General features: G+C 40.1%; 1 long non-coding RNA gene across 1 annotated transcript; it reads right to left on the bottom strand.

Annotated features, from left to right (window-relative positions):
• Window positions 1-6,926: 6,926 nt before the first annotated feature.
• Window positions 6,927-7,143, bottom strand: LOC117500817. The gene is made up of 2 exons (XR_004557857.1): window positions 7,066-7,143; window positions 6,927-7,003 (listed from the first exon to the last, which is right to left on the bottom strand). It is a non-coding gene; the product is annotated as an uncharacterized LOC117500817 (long non-coding RNA).
• Window positions 7,144-7,622: the final 479 nt, after the last annotated feature.

Raw genomic sequence — 7,622 nt, 5'->3', positions numbered from 1 at the left:
CAGTCAGTAACGGTTACTTTTTTAGACCAAGCAGAGGAAAAAAATATGGAATCACTCAATTCTGAGGAAAAAATTCTGGAATCATGAAAAACAAAAGAACGCTCCAACACATCACTAGTATTTTGTTGCACCACCTCTGGCTTTTATAACAGCTTGCAGTCTCTGAGGCATGGACTTAATGAGTGACAAACAGTACTATTCATCAATCTGGCTCCAACTTTCTCTGATTGCTGTTGCCAGATCAGCTTTGCAGGTTGGAGCCTTGTCATGGACCATTTTCTTCAACTTCCACCAAAGATTTTCAACTGGATTAAGATCTGGACTATTTGCAGGCCATGACATTGACCCTATGTGTCTTTTTGCAAGGAATGTTTTCACAGTTTTTGCTCTATGGCAAGATGCATTATCATCTTGAAAAATGATATCATCCCCAAACATCCTTTCAATTGATGGGATAAGAAAAGTGTCCAAAATATCAACGTAAACTTGTGCATTTATTGATGATGTAATGACAGCCATCTCCCCAGTGCCTTTACCTGACATGCAGCCCCATATCATCAATGACTGTGGAAATTTACATGTTCTCTTCAGGCAGTCATCTTTATAAATCTCACTGGAACGGCACCAAACAAAAGTTCCAGCATCATCACCTTGCCCAATGCAGATTCGAGATTCATCACTGAATATGACTTTCATCCAGTCATCCACAGTCCACGATTGCTTTTCCTTAGCCCATTGTAACCTTGTTTTTTTCTGTTTAGGTGTTAATGATGGCTTTCGTTTAGCTTTTCTGTATGTAAATCCCATTTCCTTTAGGGGGTTTCTTACATTTCGGTCACAGACGACTCCAGTTTCCTCCCATTCGTTACTCATTTGTTTTGTTGTGCATTTTCAATTTTTGAGACATATTGCTTTAAGTTTTCTGTCTTGATGCTTTGATGTCTTCCTTGGTCTACCAGTATGTTTGCCTTTAACAACCTTTCCATGTTGTTTGTATTTGGTCCAGAGTTTAGACACAGCTGACTGTGAACAACCAACATCTTTTGCAACACTGCGTGATGATTTACCATCTTTTAAGAGTTTGATAATCCTCTCCTTTGTTTCAATTGACATCTCTCGTGTTGGAGCCATGATTCATGTCAGTCCACTTGGTGCAACAGCTCTCCAAGGTGTGATCACTCCTTTTTAGATGCAGACTAACAAGCAGATCTGATTTGATGCAGGTGTTAAGTTTTGGGGATGAAAATTTACAGGGTGATTCCATAATTTTTTCCTCAGAATTGAGTGATTCCATATTTTTTTTTTCCCTCTGCTTGGTCTAAAAAAGTAACCGTTACTGACTGCCACAGTTTTTTTTTCCTGATTTCTTATAGTGTTTCTTAAAGCCAGAAAGTTGCCATTTGAAATGACTTTAGTTTGTATCATGTCTGTGATCTGCTTTTTTCCTACAAAATTAAACAACTGAATGAACATCCTCTGAGGCCAGCAATTTCATAATTTTTGCCAGGGGTTGTAAATCAATATAGCATTGTTTAATTTTTTTTTTTCTTTTGACCAAGTCAAAAGATAAATCCCCAAACAATTAAAACAGAGCCTACATTGGAAAAAAGTTTGGGTTCTCTTTCAACATTACCTTTTACATTACGAAAAAATTGCAATGTATATTTATTTTGCCAACTCTTCCATCCAGATGGCTTAGTGGTTAGCACTGTTGCCTCATGTCAAGAAGGTCATGGGCAAGGTTGGGTAGGATTACTTTGAAAGAATACATGTGGATTACATGTATGTATGTACATACATTTGGATTACTTGTAATCTGATTACTTTTGGATTACATTTCAAAGTAATCCTACCCAACCTTGGTCATGGGTTTGCTTCCCACCTGGTCCTTTCTGTTTGGAATTTGCATGATTTCCCATATTCACGAGGGTTCCCATGGGGTCAGACATGGGGTAATCACAACCTGTAATTCTACAGTTTTTCATCTAATGTAATCTGTAATTTTAACTAAAACAGATAACTGTAATCATAATTTCATTGTAATCTTTGCAGAAAAACTGTAATTTTGTGTGTTTTTAACAACCCAGTCTCACAGCAAGTTGTGATTCAGCAGCACGAAATATACATTAATCTATTGGTTCGTGATATTGTGACAAAAAGTGCCTCATTTTTGTCACGGCAGCACAAATTCATTCTAATTCATTCCGTGAAGGCTGCGCGAAATTAAAAGTGAACAGGGGGGATCAGGGGTGGTTATGGTTAGGGTTAGGGGTAGGAGTAGGGTTAGTAATAGTGAGTTAAAAAAATCTGTCACAAAAATTTGAATCATTTTGTGATGGGAGCACGAAAAACATGTGAGACTGGGTTGGTTTTTAATGGGTTTTTTTTTACAGTGCATAGTAGATTTTTGTCTGACTTTTTAATGTGTTGAGTCTGCTGAAGAAGAATTTCTGTAGCCTTTTTGGAACAGACAATAAAGTTTATTCTATTCTAATTGTGAGAATTATGATTAGATTAAATTAGATTAGATGGAACTTTATTAATCCCTTGGAAAGACTCCCTCAGGGAAGCTGAGGTTCCAGCATCATTGGATAGCAGCACACAGGGTAAGAAGCACACAGAGTATCTATAGTGAAAGTAAAAAACAATTTGCAAAAATAAATACACAAATATAAACACCAGAAATACTGCTTGCTACTGGTTTACTGGCTACTACTGTTCCTCCTCCCACCGAGTGGGGCCAAGATGTCAAGATTACTCTAAAATGAAATTGATTATCTTAAAAAGTTCAGCAATAAATTTGTTCAGAAGATTTCCTTCCCGTTAGTATCAACAATATGCAAGAAATTTAAGGTATTTTTGGTGATCACTTGAAAGTGTGACACTGGAGTTAAACTGAGCTTGAGCTGAACATTATTCTCTTCAAATGTGTGAATAATATCTGGCATGTGAGCACTTCTCACCTGTGATTCTAGATGTTGACACAAGCAGAATAAACCGACTGAGCTGAACAACAGCTAGTATGTGTCACCAGAGTGGAGCATTTCACCTGTGGTCACTTGTCAGTGTAGTCAGACGACAGTCCAGTTAGTGTGTCAGTGAGTCAGTCACATCAGTTCTGTGTAGTATATAATGACTCTGAGTTCCAGCAAGTTCTAGGATATTTCAGCACTTTGACCTCTGATCTCCCGCTAATGGGAAGGTTACAGCCGCTTCTAAGCACTGCAAGTCTACAGGCAGTGGACACACTGTGACAACTTCCAACTTTGTCACTCACCTGAAGGTAAGATTTAGTCGCTGGTTATGGAGATAATACTGTATAATATGGTATGTTTTGTAGAATAAAATAAAATAAAATTTGACAATTTTTTGCAGCGTGAAAGCAAATATGATGTATTTTTTTCCTTAAATATACATGCAAACACAGGGTTTATGTGAGAGAATAAACTGGGAGCATTGTAAGTACTTACAATAGCAATAAGAATTGAGTTAATTTATATATGACAAAATTATACATTGCATAATCCTGATCTGCATGTTTGCCAGAGCATGTAACATTTTTTGTATTATTTTTCAGAGAAAACATCCAGAGATCCACACAGTACATGAGCAGCACCATATCAGCATCAAGTCCACTGCTACTCATCAGAAGCAGATCAGACTCACAGATGCCATCGTCAGCTACATTGCTGACGATGATCTTCTGCCCCTCTCTCATGTAGAGAGCACAGGCTTTCGCCATCGATGGAGATAGCACACCCAAGGCACTAGGTTCCTTCCAGGAAACACCTCTCCACCAAACTCCCCAAGGACAAATACCAACAGCTTGAGCAGTGCTTCAGACAAGAGCTGCACCAGGTCTCCAGCATTTGCCTTACCATCATCCTGTAGTCCAGCAGACAGCTGTTTTGTTAAATCACTGTAGCAGCCCACTACATCTACTCTGGAATATCGTCTCCAGAGTGCTCTTCCCACCTGCTGGAACTCCCAGCTTGCTGATAAGCTCCATCTTGGCCATCCCTGAGGACAAGCTGTCTGATGTTTGTTCATCATACACCCTCACCAAACATGAGAGGAACCTGTTGGAAGACCTAATGCTTGTTCTTGCACCCTTTGAGAGTGTCACCAAGATGACCCAACAAGACAAATCTGTGTCTTCTCGTCTTTGCGGCCTCATGACCAAGCTGGATCATCTAATGGCCAGATACCACTCTGAGGGACTCAGTCCAGTCCAGGCTTTCTCCCTACCAGAAAGACAATACATTTATCATTGCTGCCATACTTGACCTCAGATTCAAGCTGCATTTGGTGTGCTGCAGAGGACCATGATGCACATAAACAGAAACTTACAGAGCAAACTGAAGCCATTGCAGAGGCTGACTCCATACTTGTTCAGAGCCTCCACACAAACATGCCCAACCTGCCACTGATGGAGCTGATTTGATGGCCTCCGTGGGTTTTACAGACACTTCCCCTTCTTCTTTGTGTGCCTTGACTGTCTCCACTGAGATCAACACTTACCTCAGTGAACCTCTGGAGCCCCAATCTTCAGACATTCCTGTCTGCTGGAAGGCACACCCGTTCAAAATTCCCATCTTGGCAAGTCTGGCCTTGCAATACTTGCAAATTCCAGCCACCTCTACTCCAGGTGAGCACCTTTTTAGTATTGCTGAAGGCATCTTTCGACCAGACCAGTGCTTGCTGAAGGACACAACCTTCGAGAGACTTACGGTTTTTGAAATGCAACAAGAACTTGTAATTTCCAACTCTATTCTGGCATTGGGACATTTTAAAGTTCCAGCTACCTTTGCTTCAGTGGGGCATCTGTTCAGTGTCACTGGATGCATGCTTGCATGGAAGACTAATGTTTAGGAAAAACAACAAGAAGTTAATCTATTTCTGCCAATAAACATATTTAATAAGAAATGTATTTACTTTATTCTTTTGTTAGTAATCATAATTTAATTGTAATCATTGAAATGTAATCAGAATTTAGTTGTAATCTAACTTTCCAACAGTAACTGTAATTGTAATTGTAGAACTGCAAAAAAAGTTGTAATTGCAATCATTATAATTTTAATGTGTTCACCCCATGTCTGCTCCGGGCGCTCTGGCTCCCTTCCACTTTCAAAGACAGGCAGGTTAGATCATTAAAAACTTTAAATTGACCTTGAGGGGTGGTTGTGTTTGTCTGTCTATACTAGTGTGGTGCCCGTAGGAAGTTTGTATTCCTATAGAAAAGTAGGAACTTTGTTGACGATCTTTGTCAAAGCTGACGTGTGAGAACATTCGCTGTGTGATAATAAAGCAAGAAGTGTCTCTGTGTCTATCTGTGTGTCTGTGGCGCTCATATCTCTGAGTGTTTGTGTATTATTTATTTCTTCCGTGTCTCCCCCGTGAACGCGTTAGAGATAGGCATCTGTTAAGGCAGAGAGTGACTCATCTTTGTCGACGATCTTTGTCGAAGCTGGTGCGTGAGAACGTTACGCCTTGTGCCAATAATGATGATGACTTCAAAATAAAGATTTTGAAAGTTAATACCAAAAATTTTCATAATAAAGGATACACATCACTGTGCCATGCGCAAGCCATATCTGAAAGCCGAGGCCGATCTGACAAACAATCAGAGAGATATGCGAGCCACATACACACACACACACATGCATCTTGCTTTATAGAAAGATGCAACCCAGGGTGTACCCTCCCTCATGCCCTATGACTGCTGGCATAGGCTACAACTCCAGCACTCCAGTGACCCTTGATCGGAGCAAGCAGGTGTAGAAAATGAATGAACTCTCCTGTGCCTGTAAGTTAAAAAGGATCATGCTGTACTAAATTAGATGTAGCCCACATTTTATAGACTGCTGTGGTACATTAAAACATCCCAAAAGTCTCACCATACTTTCAGCATGACAGTATAAATTCTCCTCCAGTGAGCAATATTTATCTAGAGGGTTTTACTGCAGAGTTCTGCTCTGGAGCGCCACTAACACATGACCCGTGCTCATGCTACAATTGGTGTCAGATCAAAGGTGGGTTATTAATTGCATTTATTTGAGTTAGGATCAATGAAGGTCGTGTGTTTCCACAAAAAAGGTAGAGTTCCACTTAGTCCACATTATGCAGCCACAACCTTCTCAGCTTTTCCTTGAAATGTCTGGTATGACACCCACTGAGCTGGTTTACCACGGATCAGTCATTAAGTGGGGAAGTGAAGCCGTTGTTCTTCATATATTTTTCCACTCCCTTTGTGATAGCTGTACAATGATTTTTAAACCCATAACTCACAGCACAATTGATCTACAAATGGATGGCAGCCCCACTCATTCATTACAGTGAAAGTGATTTATGTATTATATGCATGGCATGCAGAGCATTATTGTTTTATCAGGGAAGATTTATTTTGATCCAAGAATTAACAGAAAAGTTCAGTTTCAGAAAATCAAATGCCACACAGATTTTGCAGGGACAAGCTGAATGGGAAAAGTTTAATAAGCTTATCATTTACACAGATGTAATACTGTGATCATTGTCTTTTACATATTCACTTCAGCATTGATTCCTTCCTATTTAAATTACAAGGTGACCCAACAACAACAACAGCAAAACAAAAACAGAACCCCCCCCTCCCCAAAAAAATTGTAGTAAATCCCACAAAGGATTTTGTAGGATTAGAACACTTGTCTTCTCCAACACAACATGTCTTGGTCAACCAACATGTTCCTTGGTCAACATGTTCCAATCATCTTCCCCAACCCAACATATCTTGGTCAACCAACATGTTTCTTGGTCAACATGTCCCAATTGTCTTCCCCAACCCAACATATCTTGGTCAACCAACATGTTTCTTGGTCAACATGTTCCAGTCGTCTTCCTCAGCCAATGTGTCTTGGTCAACCAACACGTTTCTTGGTCAACATGCTCCAATCGTCTTCCCCAACCCAATATGTCTTGGTCAACCAACATGTTTCTTGGTCAACATGTTCCAATCATCTTCCCCAACCTAGTATGTCTTGGTCAACCAACATGTTTCTTGGTCAACATGTCCCAATTGTCTTCCCCAACCCAACATATCTTGGTCAACCAACATGTTTCTTGGTCAGCATGTTCTAATCCTCTTCCCCAACTCAATATGTCTTGGTCAACCAACATGTTTCTTGGTCAGCATGTTCCAGTTGTCTTCCCCAACCCAACATGTCTTGGTCAACCAACATGTTCCTTGGTCCCTTTTCCCCAACCCAATATGTCTTGGTCAACCAACATGTTTCTTGGTCAACATGTTCCAGTTGTCTTCCCCAACCCAGCTTGTCTTGGTCAACCACCATGTTCCTTGGTCAGCTTGTTCCAATCGTCTTCCCCAACCCAACATGTCTTGGTCAACCAAGGAAAAAGACATTTTGCCTGGAGGCCCATTTCACCAACAAATTATGCCATTTGGAGCATAATTTTGAAAGAACATGGCTTTTATGCGAAGCGACCAAGATAACTGAAACTTTGGGGAATGATTGTACACAGACTGAAGTATGTAGGATTTATTACAATTTTTATGGGTTCTGTTTTGTTTGCATCACCCTATTAACTTGGAACTGGCTTTCCCCACCCACTGGCCATAAATATAAAAC

This window comes from Thalassophryne amazonica, chromosome 19 (genome assembly GCF_902500255.1).
Source record: "Thalassophryne amazonica chromosome 19, fThaAma1.1, whole genome shotgun sequence".
Lineage (NCBI taxonomy): Eukaryota > Metazoa > Chordata > Actinopteri > Batrachoidiformes > Batrachoididae > Thalassophryne > Thalassophryne amazonica.
This window is presented reverse-complemented; position numbering and strand designations above follow the sequence as displayed.